Source organism: Pagrus pagrus (assembly GCF_965226575.1).
Source record: "Pagrus pagrus genome assembly, chromosome: 8".
Lineage (NCBI taxonomy): Eukaryota > Metazoa > Chordata > Actinopteri > Spariformes > Sparidae > Pagrus > Pagrus pagrus.
The window spans coordinates 11,124,617-11,147,612 of NC_140192.1; positions in this window are offsets into that span (position 1 = coordinate 11,124,617).

Genomic DNA, 22,996 nt, shown 5'->3' on the forward strand with positions numbered 1-22,996 from the left:
CATTTTATTCGGGCAACTCGGCTGAATGTCGCCTTGACAACAAAAGAAAACAAACGTTGATTTGGTTTGACGGAGATCGTTAACCACAGTCTGACAAACTCACGGATGCCTTTCGTCGTCTGTCTGCGTGCAGTTTAGAAATGTGTTCATCCGTAACGTTAGCGTAGCTTAGCACAAATCAGATGTTTATGGGATCGAGTATAGCAGCTTGTTTCAAAAGTCACTTTTAGACTTCTCCCAAGATGGATGGCTGCTCTAATGAAAGCACGCTTTAATTTGCATATATATTAAGTCAGTTATTAACACAATTAAGCTCATATCAAACCTCCCATCCATGTCTCTGGTCTAATACATTCAGAGTACACAAGATGGAGAGATTATGCATTATTGGAAAACAGCTCCAACTCTAATGTCGCTGTGAGAGTTTTGATTGTAACACCTCTCAGTATCATAAAGTGCATCCTCCAGAATGACCTAACAGTTGAATCAACACCTCTCTGAAACAGTTTCAACAAATAAACTAACAACTGATTGTAAATTACTTTTGCTCTTAGCAAGAAAGAAAATCAGTTAATCCCCCCTGAATCCATTTTCCTTGAGTGGCTGTGTGCTGCAGTTTGCATGTGTCAGGAGGGCGGTGGCAGGGTCAGCCTCTCCTCTGCAGCGTTTCCACTGTTGATCAGTTGTGTTATCTGATGCTGTGATGACTTAAGGGAGGGGTCGGAGCCGCAGCCTTAGCCAACAGGGCTCACTGTTTACCTGCGAGCTAAGGCCACTGGGAAACAAACACAGTACAATTACACACATGTATGCACACTCAAACAGACGACACGCACAAGTACTGCTCATCCCAACTGTAAGGCTAAATCCTTCATAATGATATATCTCACTGTATTCAATACAATTTGCCGTATTAGCATAACAAATCTATGTTTTATAAAGCCCACTCTATGAAAAGACTCTCCCAGAGCTCTGTAAGGGCTTGTCAAGACACACACTGGGGCCAAAACTCTTTCTTTTTTCCTTTCTTTCCGTCTTTTTCTCGCTGTTTCTTGGTGCCCACGGGTTTTTCGCTATTGGTCCGGGCTGCTGAATGGGCCCCAGTGTTCGCCCTCTCCTTATCATGTGACCTTTGATCTGTTTGGACAGCGTGACCAACAGAGGCTGCGAGGGGAAGAGAGCCCAGAGACAACCGAGTCAGAGCTGAGGGAACTGGGCACAGTTCAATTGTAAAGGCACCAAATGAAATGCAGGCATGTAACAAGCGTCAAGCGCACGTTTCTGCGGATAAAATGAAAGTATGATGAATACACTGTTTTCAGTCATGTTTCAGGGCTTCACTGCGTCCCTGGTGAACTGTGTTTGGCCCTAAAACATCCATGTCTCATAAATCACTTTTCTTTTTGTTCTTGATTGTACAGTGTAGGTTAAGAATAGCATATTGAGCCTTTGCCCTGTCAACTCTTTGTTGTTAACGCTCTCCCTCCCTGCTGTCCTCTCGCCACCCCTTTACCTCCACCACCTCTCCCTGCTCCTGTGCTGCTACTCACTGTTGACTTACTGTAACAGTCCCCACTTTTGAGTCACTGCACTGAGTTAACCACTTAGATATTGTTCTTATTACTCACTTTTGTATACATTACTGACAGAAAGTCAAGTAAAAATTTGCTGTAGTGACTTATAATTATCAGTCAATCCTATGTGTCATAGCCATTCTTTGTCATCGGGTTGCTTTTTCTTATACTCCTTTATTTAATAAGCGTTTTATTCTTTCCTTTAATGGTTGTTATGTACGTATTTGTATGTTTTCTTGATATCACCTTTACTCCTGTGTGTGAAAAGGACATTTCATTATTTATATTCGATCCGTCAACAAGAAAAACATGAAGCAAGACAAGCCGAATGAATCAGAATCGCACAACATTTTCTCCAAACATAAAACAGGAATTTTGGTGCATTAAAGTTTTCTCACTGGTGCTTTCTCACTGGAGCAGGCGCCGGACTGATCATGTGAAACGATGTAGTTGTGCGTTCGCCCAGCAGAGGGCTGAAGCAGCACCAAACTGCAGGAACATCAGCACAGAAATAATAAATCCCAAAACAGGAGAGAGGACCCCTGCATGAAATGTACAAGATTCCTTTCAAACACTTTTTTCCCCCTCTACCAGTCCCACTTTCTCACTCAGTTTAATCTTATTTTCCTTCCAACACTCCTATGCTCAAATTCCCATGTGAATTAACAAGTATTTTTGCATTGCGACCACTTTAAACTGAAAATTAGGGATTTTCTTCCTAAATTATACTTCAGTTTTGCCCGGTGCTGAATCAGATTAATCAAGCACTGTCCATGGAGACCAGGCGACAACAAAAAGCCTCTGCCACTCTCTCAACCGCCATGGCCACTGTTGCCACGGAGACCCATTCAGATGCCCGGTGGTGACCTCTGACCTGAGGGGAGGCTGGTGAATGTAGCTGAAAGGGGCGGCTGGGCCGGGGCATCTGGGGTATCATCTGGCGCCTAACAAAGCCCCTCGCCAGCTGGGGAGGAGGGCAGGAGTAAGAGAGAGCTGGAGGAAGGGGCACAGAGGAGAGGGGAGTGGGGAGAAAGAGAGAGCACCCTTTTCTTCTTGCCCTCTTCAGAGAGAGTGGCCATTGACACTGTGCATCTCATTAAAATCTGTGCAGCCCCCCCCTCTCTCGCCTCCCCTCCTTCTCTCTGGAGCGCAGGGCCCAAGCAGCTGCCTGTCCCGCTCTGGCCATTCAAGCTCAAGTGCAGTCCACTGCAGGATGGAGAGAAAAGACAGACAGAGAGAAGGTTGGGAGGTGTGTGTGTGTGTGTGTGTGGAGGGGGTGACATGGGTGGAAGAGGCCTTGGACATATGCCACCACCACTGGGACTGGAGGAGCTGCACAGAGAAACCCGTCGCTCTGCTGTTCGATCTTAAAATCCTCTCTTTTTCTTTCCTTTTAAAACCTTTTTTAAGTTAGAACTAAAAACAAAGAATATGAAAGTTTATATCTTTACAATGTACACAGGTATGCATTTTTTCCCCCCATTTTGAGTCACCTCTGTATGCCTACTGTTTGAAGTCATCGCCCTCCTTCCGTATTGAAAAAAAAGCATGTCAGGCACAGCATGCATCCAGAGTTGGTTCGTTTTTTGTGCATTTTAGAAAAGAAGTAGCTCAAGAGTGATGTGATGTCACCACGGCGCCAGACACGGCCCCATCCATGTGCGGACGGACAGCAGGATAAAAAATGCAAACAGCTGCTGGGTGGCAACACGCGTAATCACAGACAGCAAACAATGACACGCACACCCGTCAACCTCCCAGAGCCCCTCTGGTGTCCCTGCACCCCCGAAGGACATTGTGGATATGCACGGGGCTCTCTGAGGGTCATGGCCATGCAGTGTGTGTGTGTGTGTGTGTAAGTGTGTGTGAAGCCAAGAGAGCACAGCAGGACTTCTGCCAAAACAGAAAATCCGCCATGGGGTGCAAAAGGTGGGGGATCTGTAATAAGGGAGGGGAGAGATGACTAATATGAGGGGCGGGGCTTAGACGGGTGGGTGCTATGCTAATGAAATGATAACACTGCAGGTACCGGAGAGTGGAGCATAAGCAGAGGTGCAATTACTCAGAGGAATATAACATGACCATGCGTACACACAATCACACTTCAGGCATTTGATTGTTTAATGAAGCTGATAGACTGAAAACATCATGAATCACACGTCTGCAGAAATCAGCCTCAGCTCCCCTTCCTCTGTTTCTCACTCCTCACAAGCTAGTTTGGCTCCCTAAATTCAAGGGTACAGCGACAGAGCCCCCTGTCCCCCACCTCTTCTCTCTCTCTCTGTCATCTCCGCTGATGAATGGGGCTTTGCGTGTGGATTTTAATTACTGCTCTGTCGAGGTGGGAATTGGCCATGCATTAAATTGGAATGAGACACATTTTTCCCCTCAGCAGGGGAGGGAGGAGAATGGAGGGTAAAAGGAGAAACTGGTTACTGTATATTAATTGAACCATCCAGTGGCACAAAGTTCTCACATAACTGTGCAAGGCTGACAAAAAAAAGGGCTTGGAGAGGACGGAGTGCACATTTTTACATGGAGGAAGGAGTTACGGAGAGGTTATATGATGTTTAAAGAGACGGCTTCCTCTGTCAAAATCATTGCTTCAAGTTTAATTTTTTTTAATGAGTTAATGGCCTGATGGCTTCTTCTCTTTGGATTGTAGGAATGTGTTCAGCCACCCTACTGTAAGTGGAGGAAGTGGCAAAGCACGGTTGGCAAGGGCATGTGCCGTTATGATGAAGGTCTATTTGTGTCAATTACCTCTGATTAAAAAGGACATTGCATGGGTCAAATTCCATTTTGCAGTCTGCCGGTTCAGCTCAGCAGCATCGAAGAAAATTGAGCTTTGAATCCATTCACAAACGCATACACAGCGAGGCTCGTATTGCAGGAGTGCTGTTCAGTGAACCAAGGAAAGCACTGGTGTTCCTTCATATCTGTTGTCTTGAGGAAACTTTCACCACAGAAAGCACCTGAGTTCTGGAAACTGGGAACATGTAGGACAAGTTCAGTGGTACCAGATTTTGCAGAATGACTTGTGACCTTTCACTTACACATGAGAGATGACTGGAGAAGGTTGTGTAGGTTAAACACATCCGAATAACTTCATTAGCATTGTTAAAGAGGTAGTATTACAAGTGATCAATGACCCTCTGAGCTGTTTGACACGGTCCTGTCAACTTGAGCTGATGAGAATCTCCTGAACGCTCCGTTAAACAACTGACTGATGGTTTGACTTTTAGCCGCTCTCTCAGGTTGATCTACAAAAACAAAAGTGATTTTATTATAGCATGTCAGGTGGGAATTTTCTATCATTCTCTGGAATAACGTAGCTCATTCTGCAACAAAATAAACAATAAGAGCAAAAGTCACGTCAATTGGGTCATCCTTGCCATTGCGGTCTACTTGCAACTCAAATAGTCACTGGTGGATTATGGGATACTGAGGGCTGCATGTCCTCCAAAACCAAAGCTCATGAAGACTGTATTACCTGCGTTACCCTTTGAATTGATGGCTACTTCTGCTCTTAGGGTTTATTGCTGGTGATGCCTATAGCACTCGTTATTGTACCTCGTATGAAAAAGTTGGGTGGTCTCTGTCTGTGAGATGTGATAGGCGTTGGTTTTTGTTTAACTGCAAGGCCCCTTTATTGGGAAGTTGCCATCATATATATCTGCTATGCTTCATTGGTTCTCTGCTGCTTATCAAACTGTCATTTGTACTGAACGTGGACGATCTGCTTTTAATTCCTATGCCCCAACTGCCACTTTGATACCGTGTGGTGAATGTGAATACATGATTATAAAGCATTCAGCTTCTGCTTGTACCTCTTTAAATTGAATTGTTCTTCTATGTATTTGTGTAAAATTAAATCTTTTAAATCTTTGGATGTCTTATGTCATTTTAAACTCAACATCATTGTAAATGAGGCCGTGCACTTAATGACCTTTGAGTTTAAATAAAGGTGATAATAATATTGACAACCAAACGTGACTCCGGTCAATTGCATAATGATGATGTGAAACGTAAGAGGATCACAGTAGAAGACTATGAAGAGCATATCTTGTTTGCCCTCTCAGCTCTGTGTGGCTCGGAGGTTGCTGAAAAATCATGGATCTGAGTGTAAAACAGAATATCTCTCACATTTTCCGTTAATAATTTACTGTCTCTCGATGAGACCGTGACCTGAAGCGTCTCCGAGTCAGAGGTCTCTGCTTTGACTTGAGCTCAGCTGTTTTTAGGGGCTTCATAAGGTCCTCTTGTGTTGGGAGATGAGCGTGTCCAGCTGCCTGTGGTTCTGGGGCAAATGCAGCCATCATATGATTTGATTGGAGGCTGCAGAGGTCAACACATGGTCATCTGTGGTCAGCTGACAGGCTGCGATAACAAGCCAGATGGGCAAAGTACAGACGAGGCATGACTCGGCAAACAACACATGACCCCGACAAATATCTTTGTTCATTTTTCCTGTTTGTTCATTATATTCTCTTAGACTATCTCTGTCATCCTCCTTTGACGCTTGTTACTCTCAGCTATTCTGAAGCTGAGTGCTCAAATGATTTTTTTCCTGAATTATTGACTTGTTGTTGGGATCTGTAGCATTGCTTCCTTTAGTGTCTTGAGTTTCTTAGGCCTGACGTCCCGAACGTAATGAAAAAAGGATGCTGAACTTCTGTCATTTATCTTTTTGGAATATCCCCATTTTAAATGCTGCTATGGAAGCCTATTGTTGACATTATTAAAATGATAATGTAAACGTGAAAATGAACATTTTATTCCACAATAGAATTATAATTTGCGGCATATAATGTGTTATTTGAGTAAAACAATGAAAAATCCAATTTGCATTTGCATTTTCTATTTGTATGGATGTTCTGTGACAACACTAAAATCAAAATACAAAACCTGTTTTGTTTTAGAAAACTTAAAATCCACATCAGTGGATACACAATTTCTCCAGTAAACTTTTCAGCACAGCTCCATGATGAAAATGATGACCATTATGCCTCCTGAATTACCATCATCACCGTCAGCGTCGATGTTAAATAAAATAAAGTATTGATAATCGTATTAATGCATTTTATAATAACTCTGATGGAGAACTAGTGTTAATCTTGTTAGAGTCATTTGCTTCATCAACCTTCTTATCCTATCAACTCAGCTCTAATCCTCAGATTATAAAAGGAATACACAGCCACTGAGAAGTTTATTCTATCCTACATTCCCCCACACAATCAACTTTTTCCACTCCCTCTACTTCCCCTCCGCTGCTGCTTTTCCCTCCCTTTCTCCTTCCTCTTCACCTCCTCTTTTTCCCACTCCCTCCTCTCTCCCTCCGGCTCTCCTTCTCCTCCTCCGCTTGTTAATGGACTGTTGGCAGCGAGCCAGGGGAAGCCTTGCTCGCTAGGTCTTCCCTCCTTGGCAGAGCTCCCAGTGTGTTTGTGTGTGTGTGTGTGTGTGTGTGTGTGTGGTGCAGAGCTCTCTCATAATCACTGCCATTCAGCACCTCGCCGGAGTGTGTCCGTGTTTACACGAGAGGGGTCAGGGAGCAGGCAACAACTCTCTCTCTCTTTCACTTTAAACACATGCACACACTCACACTGATACAAACAAATGCATGTGCACGCACACACATACACGCACACACACACACACAAACACGTGCACAGAGGTCAAGGAAGACACAAGGCACATGCTTGAAATATTGCCGGTGCGCGCTGAAACACATCTCAGGGGATGACAAACATGATGAAAAGTTCAAGTTTTTAATACTAAAGATGATTTTATTTATTCTGTCAGTGAATGATTTATTTCAAGTGTGCTCATGGGAAATACTCATTTCTGATTGGCCGGTTGGCTGATGAGTTTCCTTATAATCATATAATGGGACACCTGAATCATAACTCTCAATCAGCAAGGTGCATTAAATGCTTTAAAGAGTAGTTCCAGATTATTATTATTGGATTATTGGATCATATTGTTCAAGTTTTTAGACATTTCCCTAAATGCTATAGATGATTATACTCACCATGTTAACTGATGAGATTTGAGGGCAGTTTCACAAAGATATTTCAGACTCATCAGGGGTGCTAGGACAGCAGTTAGACATGTTTAATGTTTCCATGGTAACAATCAGTGACACCTGCTGACCAATGGTGCCAAATTTTAAAAGTAGGAAGAAAACAATAACCTGATGAAGGTCTGTGTACCATAAAGTTGTCATTACATGTTCATGGTTCGCAGTTTGTGTTTTGCTATTGATATTGTTACGTAAGTAAAATACGCACCAGTGAGGAAGCGGTCAGTGAGCCACATTAAGCCGCAACATCTCAGTTCTGCTTTTTTTTTTTTTAAATTAACTTTCGAAACTAAACTTTTTCTGCTTGAATGAGCTGAGCATTTTGAGTTGCACCGTCAGCCATGTTTTAAGTCATAATTTCACCAGAATGATTGGCAAAAATGTCTTTTTAGCATGGTCAAGAACTCGACTGCAACAGATTAACTGAGGTCTCACTACTAGTTTGACCTCATCCATAGAGGATGAGGTCAAACTGTATTTGGGTAACTGGCCTGAGCACCAGAGGGTGGTGAAACAGGTAAAGAGAAGTCTGTGGGGGAGAGAAACACGATCGTACAGGTTTTACACAAAACACCAGTTGCGACAAACCTTTTTTTAAAAGAGAAAATAAAGTCAAACTGTACAATTATGACCCAAACTATCTGTTGCAAACATCCATCATAGTTAACAGACCAGTTGAACTCTGACCTGCCGTGCAGTTACAGTGTTTATGTGGGATTATAACCAACAATTCTGGCGCACTCACTTTTAGTTTTACTTCCAAAAATGATGGTTAAGATCATTTGTTTTAATTAACAATTTGAAAACACAGGATCTGTTTTTGCCATGCCATCGAATATATATTAATTATTGTTTCTAAATGTAGCATCTGAAGCAGTTTGGCATATTTGATGAAGTTGATGTACTGGCATGATTCTTGCAGTTATTGGGTTGTATCCTTATGGTTTAATGCAAGATTGTAACTAAATTTAGATAAAAGCATCAGCGAAATAGATGTAATGTAAAAGTACTTGTGGGGGAACATTTCTTGCATAAATGTCAATCATGACTGCATTCAGCATGTTGGTAATTATATCTATGATAAACACTTGAAATGGAGTTGGCACATGAAGCCATACTTTGTCTGCTTTGCCCCGAGCAGTGAATTGAGTTTAACAGCTGTTAAATTACAACATTAGCTTATATGTTGATGGTTTTCGTGCACATAAACACATCATGTCACAGCTTTTAGATCAGCCACAGAGTTTTTTTTCAAATAATCTTGGGCTGCACTCACGAGGAGCTCTCAGCAGGGCAACCTGTACCACAGGTTTGAATGTACAGCTCCACTGTGCTCCAGCATTGACAGGTATTGTGAGGAAGTGAATGTCTCTGCAGTAAAAGACTCCCCTGGCACGGAGGAATGTGGCTCGTTGTCTCTCTTGTTCGGTCTGTTTTCTCTCTGTAATCTGTTATTCTTTTTTTTCTCTCTCTCTAATAGCTACCCTCTGCACTTCCCCCTGAAGGCGTGCGGGCCATTCTCTTTCTATTTGCATGTTAGGAATGGGTGTCTGAGCAGTTCAACTGTCTGTTTGAATCTCAAATAGCCCAGGGATACACCACTCATCACTGGATGGCAATTGTGCTTCTTGGAAGAAATGATGAAACACTTTAAACTGTGACTCTGACTACCTTTGGGGCTGTCCAAACACAATTACCATTTCACAGTGTTAGCGAGTTAATATTCACGATCCCAGTAACTGACTTTACTGTGTGTTTTTATTAACTGCTGCAGGACAAGTGGTTCTTCTACAGGTTCCTGCCAGTGTTCACACAATATTATTGGGTATGTGCATGTGTCTATACGTGGGTGTGAGCAAACATTTGCCTATAGCTGGAAGTGCATTTACATCAGGCACGTGAGTGTGAACCACGGGCAGACATATGCCAAAAAGAAGGAGAGACAGGAAGAAATACAAACGCGTGAAACATACAGCTTCTTTGATTCATAGTACCAGCATGCTTCACCCCCCCAGGAGGTACATTTACAGATATAAAACAAGCAACACGATTGTTATCAAATGAGAAAATTACATACAATAAACTGGCTATGGGTTTTTTTATTAGTTGTAATGTCATTCAACATAAATTATTCAGAACAAATTACATTTAGTTTGATTTAGTGAGAAACACTGCGAGGGGACAGCTCCTGCTGTGACACAAGGGCCTTACTGAGGACATGTGACCCATAAAGTGAACCGAGATAAGTCTGCCGTGATCTCCTCCTCCTTTCCCAACAGACCTCTTTATTTAACTATTCTGGGAAGAAATGTGGCTACAGGACATTTATGAGAAACAGAAATATGTTTCAGCTCATTTTCTATCATTAAGACTATCCTTAAACCAGACATGAGCATTTTTAGCAGCTTTTATCGGTTTCCTTCATTCAGATAAATTAATTTATGAGTTTAAATTCTTTCAGGAGAAGTTTAAGTGCTCAAAAACTAAAGCTTGTGGCTCTAGGTTGTGTGGCAGCAGCTGAAGACGAGCATAAAGGGGTTTTTGGTTGGCGCTCATATGAGCATTGCTCTGCCTGTAGCACGGATCGAGCTCTGAACCTTTTGACTTAACACATAACTCCAATCAGGAGGTAACAGTGCTAACGACTGAGCTGTTCAGCAAATCAACAGCAGGGCAAAGCACAAGTGTACGTTTTCTTGAGGAGAAATGAATAGGCCCAAAACCAAAGCTTGTAGGGGAGCTTGTCTGAGGTTTTTACAGTATTAATGGCAGCAGGAGAACCTGAGCACGATGGGTTTTATGACTGTACAGGAAACAGAAATTGTATAAAGGGTCAAAAGTTGAATAAAGGGGAAGGAGTCAGTCTACAGTTTATACAGTAGTGAATGAGAGCATTATTTAAGTTAACTATACAAATAAGCTGAAAGAAACAAACAAAAAAAACTAGACAACATACTACAAACACTCGGTCTCTCTCCTTTTCTCTGTCTCTCATTGAGACATCTTATGTATGTATTAATCTCTGCCATTTACATTAGTTATCTTAGAGAGAGGAGGTTTGTGACTACAACTTTAAGGTAATTCTGGTGTAATCAAAACACTTATCCTCACTCTAACAGATCACATGACTCTGTGATGAAGTCTAAAAATGCTTAAATTGCTCCAAAATTATTAAAAATGTCCCCACATGGAGTAGAAACGTCAGAAGTTCACAGTTTTAAATCACTGGAATAGGCTTACAGCATTCATCTGATGAATGAGCTGCACAGCTTGATGTTCATATGATGTTTGTAGCACAAAGCGTGTCCGACTAGTTAGACTGCAAAGAATAACAAAATGGCTAAAAGAGTAACTATACTGTGAGTGCTGACCTTTACAAGCGTTTTATAATCTACCGATACTTCTACCTGTTACTTTATCCGTCTCTTACACTGGTGGCATTTAGCCTTTAGAGTGGCCCACGCATCAGCAATCTACTTATACCAACTGGGTCATTTGCACCTAATGAGATCAACAAGGGTGATCCAGTGTTTTGAGCTTGAGATCACTCCAACAGCACTCTTCATGTGAATATATATATGCACATACAACACAAACTTCCAGTCCTTGGTATTCTTTAATCATATATTTGTTTCAGACAAATGATTCAGTGTAATGAAAAGGCAAAATTAGCTTTAAAAACAATGTTTTGTGTAAATTACTGTAAATAGACTGCTTGAGCACTGAGCAGAAGGTTTTAGATAAGGTCTAAAACACCCATAACTCCTTTTTGCTTCACTGTTTTTCAAGAAACAGCAGCACTGGGCTTAGAGCTGGTTTAGTAATTCTCCAAGCAGATTAGGATGCCTACTGCATGCTTGCAGGGGATTGGGCACACAAGCACAGAGTCCAACAATACAGCAAGACAGATTACCTATCCACAGTGGCACACGGCCGAACACAGCTACTCACACGGCCGAACACAGCTACAGGAGAGACGTATTACCGCTGATTACTTCCTCTTACAGTCTTACATTTAAAACCACTCAGGCGTCCGTAAACACACACGATGCAACTGTTTCCAGATATGCAGCACATGCAAAGTGTACAAAAGCCCACGAACCAACATGATCACACATGTGCACATACCCTGCACACACCAGTACCCTGAGCCTGATCATCTGCTGTTGATCTCTTCTGTTTGTAGGTCATATCACATTCTTAACAGTACGTGGTATTATCTGCACAAACAATTACATGAGCGTTCACATGCTTGTAACAAGGCTTGTTTTCACCTCAGAGCTAATCTGCTCTGGCGTGTGCTGTTGAAGCAGATATGCCAACCTTGGTTTTTTTTATTTCATTGTTCTGTATCCAGGTTTTTAAAACCTGCTTCACATAGTTGTGTCTGTCTGTTTATACACGACATAGAGTGTCGGTTTCATTCAGCTGTGGGTTATATACCTACAGAGCAGGTAAAAGCAGTAGAGAGAGAAAGAGAGTAATATACAACTGAGAACTACAGCACATTTTCCTCCTGTGGCTGCAACGCATGCTGGTCTACTGCAGCTAAAAAAATGATCTGCCTTTTTTATGCAGATAAATTAAGAGTTTCAACTCCAACGCCCTTCTCACCTCTCAAACAACCAGTGCACAGAAGAAGAAGAAGCCTCGGTTCAGATATCTGCTGGCTACACCCGGGGCCCTGAAACATTGGCCATTGCCCTGAGTGATTAAATCCTTGTTAGACGAGAGCTGATTGGTTTTGAGACTAAGATCTAAACGCTGTATAAAGCCTTCTCCACACTGCCAGGATTCAATTCTGGCACGTAGTAAAATGAGTAAAAATAATAAATTTCATATATATTGAGTCTAAAAATACTGAAATTAGCTTATAAAATACGTGTAAGGTTACATCTGTAGAATAGAACTACAGAACTACAGACTTTTCTATATCATGAAAACATATTAAAATGAACTATGTTGGAGAGAAAAAACACTGGCTGAACATTTCTCATGTGATCCACCCCCATCTGCTCTGCTGAGGGAAAGTAAACAGAGCTGTTGGCTATGTTTCCCTCCATTGTTCCCAAGACTGTTGTTTCCTACCAGAACAGTTTTCTATAAGAATAAAAAATAAAATTGGAGTCTGCTGTCGAATAACGCAACATTTAAATCGCACAACTGCCCATTTATTACCTATACAAAATCATGCACGCGCATATAAAGGGTGCTGGTGCTGTTCTGGTGAAAACTCTATCTGCATGTCCACATAGAGCTGGTCTTACCCAGTCTAAGGGCTTGGAGTCCCTGAGGGCCAGAGAGGGTCTCAGGGCCCCAGTGGTTGAGAATAGCTAGGTGATCTATATTCATTGGCTAGCTTTGGTGAGCCCTGCTGTCATGGCCTCCCTACCCCCCATGGCAGACCAGACCAGGAACCTGTGTGTGTGTGTGTGTGTGTGTGTGTGTGTGTGTGTGTGTGTGTGTGCACGTGCTCCTCATGGCACTAATGCAGTCTGACAGAGATGAATGGAGCTGGACCACACGGTTTCAGCGCAGAGGGGTCCAGAGAACGGAGAGCAGAGGGAGTCATCTGCATAAAAAGGCAGAGAGAGAAGCAACGGAGTATGTGTAGGTGAGGAGAGAGAAAAAAGAGGGGGAGAAGAGAGACTGGAGGGGTGAGGAGAGATGGTGGGAGAGAAATAGATAACATGAGGGAAAGGAGGGACTAGAGGGGGGAGGAGAGGTTCCACCCCCTCTTCGTTGGCACTGCTTTTGAGATGGAGGTGAGGGTGGAGGAGATCATTAGAGGATGGTAAAGACAAGAGAATGACAATACCGAAAGAAGACAGAATAAAGTGAGAGAGGAAACACGAGGAGAAAAGATGCACATGGAGGGCGGAGAGGGCGAGCAGGGAGAACGGTTTGAGAGATGGGGGCTGGTCCCATTAATGTTAATCAAACAGCCCTGACAGATCCTAATGAAGGTTTCATAAGAAGGGCTATTCATGATTTCTCCTCGTGCTCTCAGTGTCACTTACCCACACCAGAGCTGGAGCTGCGAGAGCCAAAGTGTTTGTCCTCGGTGGTATCCATTACTTAATGAGATTGTTCCCTCAATTAACTTCCCCCACTGAAATGAAATAAAAGTATGGAAATAAGAAACTGTTTCAGCTCCGGTTCCTTTTACAATCTGATCACAGATTAAATAAGCTCGATGTTTGTCGCCATACACGACATGGCTGAAGAATACAAATGAGTCCACATTCAAATATCAGGGATCTTAACAACCCATGAAATTGCTTCTCTAGCAAGTACACAAACAGAACTCTCCTTATTTTCTCTGAGATCTTTGTCTTTCTCGTTAGAAAAGACACTAACTGGGTTAAATGGATCTAAAGTTTAAGGCTAATATAAAGATACACAGAGTTCAAAATGAAGACAGTTGCAGATCTTGTTGGATTTTATGTTTTGCCTTGTTTTATTTCTAATGTTTCCAGTGGGGGTTTTCTTGGTTTGTTTGTCTGTTTGCAGGATCTCAAGAGTCACTGAAATGATTTATTTGAAATTTGGAGAAAATTGGGTCAATGCCTGAATGTTACATTTTTGCAGAGTTAGCTGCTTTTTTGCGTGCTTGCTGCTTTGTTTAAAGATGTATTGAATGGACTTTGACAATTTCATTTAATTCTGTCCCTTAATTGTAATAATAGTCCGTAACACACAAAGACCCTCTTACCACAGTTGGTACAATGTCTGCTAAAACACTCCCATGGTCAAATTTGTGTGAATAATGCAATCCTGACCACACCTTAAAACTGGGTGAGACAGAGCAGTAATACAACTTCAAAATGCTTTTAGTGGATTCTTTTATGTCATTATGAAATCCTAAAGAGGCTGTTATATATGATGTGGCTCGTTTCAGGCTTATACAATGAGGGGACCTTATGACCCCCATGGTTATTAGCTGCAACATCTATTTTTTGAGGCGATTATCCAGCAGGATGTAATGCATAATGCATTGATGAAAGAAAAAGCTACAGAATAAAACACAATAGCTTTATGTATAGACCTGTGCTGTACACTGCTGTGAGTGGTGTGTGAGGCGGTGTTGATCCAGATATCTGCTAGAACAGCTCTAAGTCATGTGTACCCCATACCTGTTATGGTCATGATAATGACTGATTTGCCGAGGACATGCACACGTACAGTCTTTCTTTCCCTTTCTGCAGGGCGTCTAAGGTGGCAGCGGTTATGTGTTTATGTACCATATGCACCATGCTGCTTCCCATTATGGCCCCGGGGCTCTCTCGCCTCCCTCCTCCGCTCGCCCCGATTAACAACACTCTCCTGTCAGACTAATGAACATGCCAGAAAGCAGAGAAAGAGAAAAGAGCGGGAGGAAAAAGAGAGAGGGGGTGGATATGAAAGAGACGGAATGAGAGGGAGATGGCGAGATATGAGAAAGGATATTAATAACTGAATGAAGTGAGAGGGGAGAGTGAAAGAAAGGAGGCTACATCAAAAAACTGTGATCAGAGAGGATGTCATTTTACACAGTCAGCCATCAGATACTGTAACAATCGGGTTTAATTACAATAGCAGCAGACGGTGGACCGGTGGAAAAAAGCTGTAAAGGTGCCCCCTTGGATGCCCTTATAGCAGATGAAACATGATAAAGTGCCCTCTGCAGTAGTCCAATGTGTAGAAAGAAGTGATAAAGTTCCTTTCCTGTGGAGAAAACATGATGCAGGGCCCTCTAGAGTGCCCTTTCAGTGGAGAAAATGTTACAGAGAGCCCTCTCGGTTTCTCTTTCAGTGGAGAAAATGTTACAGAGAGCCCTCTCGGTTTCTCTTTCAGTGGAGAAAATGTTACAGAGAGCCCTCTCGGTTTCTCTTTTTGTGGAGAAAATGTTACAGAGAGCCCTCTCGGTTTCTCTTTCAGTGGAGAAAATGTTACACTTTGCACTGTACACAAATAGCAACCCTCACATACTGTAGGTCAGAATTATAGGGCTGGTCATACTGTACCACGCTGCAATAAGGTGTAATAAGGTGTTTCTTTTTGTGTTTCCTTGTTTACTGTACTATTGTTTTTCTGTAATAACAGGTCAGCTGACTGAATCTCTATCATCATTTCAAAGCATAAGTTGAGTCTAAGAGATTTTTCTTTCATTGTTTCAAGTTTGATGGGCAAAAGCGCAGTGATTCATTTTTCTTCAGTACACAGGAATACATTTTCAACAAGTCACATCAGAGACCAACTTCAAAGCATCCATGGTGAGACGGTTTGTTATTTGTTTGTTGTACTGTATATTATGAAAAGAGCTTTGTGCATGTAAGATTAATCATTCTCCTTTCATATGCTGATGTGTTGCTTTATTGTTTCTGATTGTTGCATGTTGGAGCAGTACAGTGACATCAGGTTTTATTGTGTTTCTATACCTGATAAATTCAACTGCTGCAGAGCAGAGATTTATGGTGTATTTTTAAGCACAAGATAAGCACGGCTCTCTCATTTCCTGCGTACAGAGTCGCTGTTCAGACCTGTGGATCACCGAATTCCCCTGAAACGCATATTTCTCTAACAAATGTAGTGTGAACTCCTTTGCGCAACAATAATACTTCCGTGATTTCTGAGTAATATTAAAATGCTGCAGGAATGTCACACTTTGCTGGTAAATGTCGGATGAGAATGGGCTCATTCCATCTTTCAGACAGCCTGGTACCACACAGACAGCACAATGCAGCTGCCCTCAGCCTTGAGTGAAACAATGATGACAAGATTATTACATCTGATAGCGCTGCAGATGTCGTGCGCCCGTATTCTGTGTTAAATGAAAGAGAACCAAGGTAAGGCGATAATGATGACCTCGGTGAATGCCCGACCAGTAAATGCCTATTTGTACAGCAAATGAATGCATGTACAGTGTCACATTTGAGCACTTTGAGAATTAATGTCCATGAATGATGATCAGGAATAATTCCATCAGCTTGTTAATAAATCATTTACTGCCGCTTCCCTGTATCTGGGCTAGATTAGTGGGTGAAATTCATAAAATGAGGGGAGGGGGGGGGTGATGGAGGTTGCCATGGCAACGCTAATGAAACCCACCCCCTCTGTCTATACGTGTTCTGGCCCTTTTCTCAAGATACTATGTAATTGCGGCTGCTGCAGAGGTTGGTAGTGCATATGCACAGTGCCTATGGAAAAATCTTTGATTCAACATGTTGTTTACGTGTGATGCCTTAAGAATACACTTCGACACTGCCACACTGTTTTTCTCAGACAGTTAATGAAAGTTTGTAATCTTGAGCAAGTTGCTGCCAAAACAAATAAAAGTACCAGGACTGTGATATGTTTGATCAAGCTGGAGCACCAACCGCATTTTCATGGTACATGGCGGTATTATCTGATCAATGAGTTTGTGCAACTTTGAAACGAAATTAATTTGGAGCTTGCAGATCAGTGTGCAGATGCTAAACTTTTAACTATCTTTTAATGAAATTACGTATTGGAATAACAAACCAGGTGGATTATCAGCTGACTAATTGTGGCATGTAAGTATATGTTCAAATCAATTTATTGATATAGCCCAAAATCACAACCACATGTCCTCAGTGGGCTCTACAATCTCAAACCTCGATCTGATTTGATTCAAGAAAATTAGCCATATTAAGAAAAAACAACAACCTTTTAACAGGGGTGGGAAAAAAACTGAAGAAACCTCAAGAAGAGCTACAGAGGAGGATGGATGGACATGCGGACAATAGATGTTGCATGTACAGATATGGCGGGCATATGTTATATGTTGTCACTGAAAATGTTCAATCTACAAAATATGAACAAAGAAAAGACATTTCAGACTGTCCATTGTGCTATTTCGTCTTCCTCAAGAGAGCCCTGTAATTATGCAGACGGAAGTAAAAATGTGGAAACCACCTGCACAGTTCTCAAGTGACAACACCGAAGAGTTTTTATGCAATTTGTATGCAGGTTTTATGTTAAGTATTCACTCGTCTTGTGTTTCTTTCAGTTTACATAGGTGTACAGGATGTCTCTGTGTCTGTGCATATATATCCTAGTGCCACTCAGCAAACACTGAGCTGTCGGCATGTGTTTTCACAGTTTATCTGCAGGGTAGGAATGGCATCAACTGTGCTCGCTCTCATTCAAACTATGATAATCTTTTAGCTGGAGTGTTATAGTCTATAGTGTCTCTTTTCCATTGATTAAAAAAAAGCATTAGCCTTTTTCCTTTTGTGTGCTTAAAGGCAGGCACAGTGATGCTCAGCCCACGTCGCTCTGACTGGGATGAGATGACTGGAGCCTGGGCTGTTGGTGTGGAGAGAGGCTTAGACCCATAGGCTGATTACTGATTACCACAGTACTGCTGAGTATGCTAAAGCACATAGGCTCAAGGTGGGCTGGGTCACTATGATTAAGGGAAGGGGAAGGTGGGTGTTGTGGATTGTAGCGCGAAGGAGGTGAGAGGGCCACTGAGACCCCACCAAGAGAGAGAACTGCTGAGGTGGACCGAGCAAAGCCTCCTTGGCTCTCTGCATCCTGCCTGCATGCATATCCATACAGGAAATCTCATTAGGAAACTGTCCAAGAGGAGACACTTCAGGAAATGACATCAATATTACATAACTGCAATGTTTGGAGCAGCATCGGTGTGATTTTGCGTTCACACTTTTAAAGGTGTCAGTCACAGTTACAGAGCTTGACCCCTTTTACACGCTGCGAGAAAAAGGCCACAGAGGAAGCCTGGAGCGAATCCTGTCATATCCATGCATGTTAAGGGTCATGGAGTCTAGTCTTGAGGGGATGAGGTTCAACAGACTCATGAAGAAACACAAAAAGAAAATATGCTTCAGTAGAGGAAACAATCCAAAAATGCTGAGTTTACCTATAATCCAATGGGCATGTGTGTGTAAAGGCCCAGAGTGAGGATTATTAAATCCATTCGTGTGCATGTGTGTGTGCGTCTTCATCTGTCCCCTTGAGGTAGCTCATGATTTTATTGCCTGTCGACTTATTGCCACGGTGTAACTGTCCAATGGCTGGGGGTGAGACCATAATGAAGTTGCCTTTTATTGGTTTAACAGTCAAAGTCAGGAGGCCACTTCCCCGCTGCAGGACACAGCTTTTATGCATAGGTGTGTACGTGTGTGTGCGTGAGAATAAAAGAGAGACAGGAAGAGAGAGATAAAGAAAGTACCACTTCATCTTTTATTCACTTGTAGGTAGAGCATATAGGCTTGCAGGCATACACTTGTACAAACATCACGGGAAGGCATTAAAGCCTTAAAGGCCTAAACTGTTGTTTTAGCTAGTTTCATTGACCTAAATATCATGTTTACTTTACATTTGTGCTGAAAAGTTTTCACACAGTGTGAGTTTATTTTTTTCCTTCTACTCCTGCCTGCTATTTTTTTCCCCTTTTGCTCATATGAGAATCAATAAGTGGACTATTGAAACTTGAATTCTGCAACAATCAGAGAGTAGGGAATGTAGTTTATAGGCTCAACGCACAGCGCTGAGGCTGCCCTCACCAACGTTGATGTCACCAATTCAAATTCTACCTTATGTACAGTAAGTGCTGCCTTCGATAGAGTTGATCTGGGTCAGCATCTCTGGTCATGTTTTACATTGGTTCTGCTCATATATATGATGGAGAAACCACTGTGGTCCCATCATTTTTGTGGCGTCTTCTGCCCTCGTTTCCAGCGCTCTGTTCCCTCCTGTGTTCCTGTGCTCCTCCCCAGTCTGCTCTCCCTCCACACCTGCACTGCATCACCTTCATTAGCCCAGCCATGTCTCCACTGTTCTCCCTAGACCATCAGCTCCTTCCCTGCTCTCTTGTTTCCCCTGCTCACTTGCCCTCACTCCACCTGCACCTCATCCCCTCGTTAGTTTAGTTTGCATTCAAGTCCAGTCTCCAGTAACATGGATTCGTTGCACAAAATGGTGAACCTCGCCCCATCCCTGCTTGCAAACGACTGAACCTTTTCAGAATGTCCCTCTAGTACCCAATCATGACACTATCACCTGTTACCAGTCGACCTGTTTACCTGGGGAATGTTCCAAACAGGTGTTTTTGGAGCATTTCACATTCACATCTCACTAATTTCCCAGTCTTTTCTCCAAACAAAGAACACTGTGTGGCCCCACCTATATAGTGGCAACAGCCAATAGGAGGCATTCACATGACCCAGATAATGACATACCAGGTGAAACAAATTCAAGTTAATGAAGCAATGAAATAACAAGAGGTGAGACTGTCTTTGGAATCAGATTTTTCTGCCGTTTTCCAAGCGCATCCAACATAAGTTTTGCCTACACTGTGTTGAAAAGAGCAACCAGTCATCTTCTCTCTTCTCTCTTTTTTCTCAGTAGATATATTCTATTTGTACTGTTTTTCAAAATGATGGGCAAATTATCACATTCTGTTTTATTTAGCACTCTCAACTTTTTTGGATTCAGGGCTGTACAAAAAGTATAAAATATAAGTATGTGAGGTATATAAAGTATAAGTGATTCGTCATATATAGGCTTAAAAAGGGACCCTTTTAAAAAGTGGAATCATTCAGCAGAACTGCAGCCGATCGCTACGAAGTAATGAGCTACTGGGAAAAGGTCACCATGAGGCAGGAGTAGCTTTTTTTTTCTGAATAAGAGCCATTAGGGGCCATTCACAGAGAACTGACCAATGATATGACATGAAGAAATGCCACAGTAGAGGGTCTTATGACCAGCAACCTTACTGCCACACCAAATCAATAATCATTAACACCGTAGCTATGTAATGCTAATTACATACATAGCATTTTCAAAGCGAGTAACACAAAGGAGAAGCTGAAATGTTTGCTCTAATCGATTGCTCGGATCCCTTCTTATGTCTCCTTGTACCAATGCTTTTATAGATATACATCATCCACACGTCATTTGTGCTCATCTGTGGAAAATTGATATTGCTGTGGAAGCACATATTAACACTAAAGAGATAAGCTCCTCGTCTTCCGCTCATGTGAAATCTGGAATCCACTCGCAGGTTGCAAGCCGCAGCATATTTACCCTCCTTCCTGCCTGCCTGCCATGCACACACACACACACACACACACACACACACGGACAGACACACACAGGGAAACACACACACAGTATCGCTGCCAGGCAGGGAGGAATTACCAGAGATGTGCTTCAACTTGCCCAACGACATTCCCCAGAAACCATGGCAACCTGAAAATAGCGAGAGCGTGTGTGGTGTGTTTACTTGCCTTTAAGGATCTCCAGTGCCCATCAGCGGTCTGACTGACTGCACCGGCCCTCGCTGGAGCCACTCCACATCTTTCAGGAGCTGAATAGGGTCAAGCCTGCATGGCAACAATCTCTTCTTCCTTTGTGGCTCTCTGGGATCCTTAAAAGAAACCAGGAGGGCATAAAACTCATTCACAGACTCACCCACTCACTTGCGCGCACACACACACACACATACACACACACGGACATGTACAGCTGCAGAATGTGGTGGTCTCGTGGGAGTGGGAGGGTAAGTGCAATGCAACCTCAGACTGACCCTTGGTTGAGGGAAGGTACGTGCATTCATACACAAACACACACACACTTAACTAAAGATGGACTCAAGCATGTTGCAAAGGGGAATCCAGCATCACCGTCCGCCTCTATCTGTCTTTAACCCTTTCCAATAATTAGCTGGTATACTCTTGTGTACGGTTGATCATGGATTCCTGAGCAGGGCCGGCTACGGGTGAGGACAGCTAAGGGTCAGTTTACATATCTCTCCCTCACTCTTTCTCTCCCTCTCCTCAATTATTCATACACTATAACGTCCTCTCGGGCTCCCAGCCAATCGCCATGAGCTGAGAATGAGGAGAGGAGGCTTGGGGGAGGGCATGGAGAAACTTGGGAGCAAAGAAAGAGCTGATGAATCCATGGGCTCGACAAGAAGCTGCCACTCACTCATTCACTGTGGGCTCCATTATCTCCTGGAAGGCATTGGACGCGGAAGTATCTGATTCCACGAGGCACCGACTGAAGATGGTACACACACGCATGTACACATGTAGGCTCGTTACATGCTCAGCTTCACACTCTCCCCCCTCTCTCTAATGCACACTCAAGGAAGCCTTCACTGAACAATACCGCCACAATTGCTGTATAAGCATTAGCATAGTAATGGTGTCTTGAATACAGGGTCAGGCACAGCTATAAGGTTATTAGACCCACTCCAGGTGCCTTAAATCTAAAATGACCCTATTTAACCGTGGCCGCATGCTGCATTTCATGTGCAACATTTCTGTAAGGGCTCACCGATATTCATGAAATGTATGCAACTGTACGTGAAGAAGGGTTAACTGTGGCTTAACGTGTGTGAAAGTGCAAAGGTTTTCGTGCAGGAACAGATTAGGATTCAGAGCAATAATAGCTTGATACACATTGGAAAATGGGAAAACGTTGGCTTGGTTTGCTAAGTCCGTTTCTGTCAATGTTGTATCAGCTCTAAGCAAACACAATTGAAAATATATGTAGGAGGAACAGAGGAGGGGTTTCACAGTGTAGAAAAGTAAAGAAATAAAGACAATGTATGTGCTTTTTGTTGAGAGACATCCACAGGCAAAAAAGAAGCTAAAAAGTAATGTTTCCTATCATGATTTTGACAAATAATTTAGTGAAACACTCACATCAAGTTGGGAAAAATCACAGGAGAAAAATGGTGAAAATCGCTGAAGCAGAGGCCAAGATATCCAGATTTTTAGTCCCTTGTACATCAAGCTCCAAAAACACTAGATCCTACATCGAGTCTCTTATTTCTCAGCGTTGTGTGTCTGCTTCTCCACTCCAAATCAGAGTTCCTAATTGTAAACTCAGGGAAAATCCCTCTACCCTAACTTTATTACGAAGCAGTATTTGAGATATCTGGCCATATTAGGTAAATAACAATAACATAAGTAAAACAACATATTTGGCAACCTGTTAGCTAACGTTGTTAGCTTCCTAGCAAACATTACAGCTTGATTACATTCAGTGCATCTCACTTCCAGGCTTAAATAGATATAATGTAACACTATTTAATGGTAATGTAGCTAACGGATAATATATGAATATATGAACAAAATATAAACCCGGACTTTCACTATCCATTGTCTTTTCAGTTGCTGATAACCAGGAAGTGGTGAAATGGTAATAATTTGTCAGATTTCCTACGTTTACAGAACTTGCAACCTGGAACAAAGCATTGCGACATTTGAGCCTCCCACCCTGAGCGTGATGTCTGAGAAAAACAGCTGCATTGTGAATATGGTCTATTGTCTGTACACTTGCCAGAGAAACATGTACA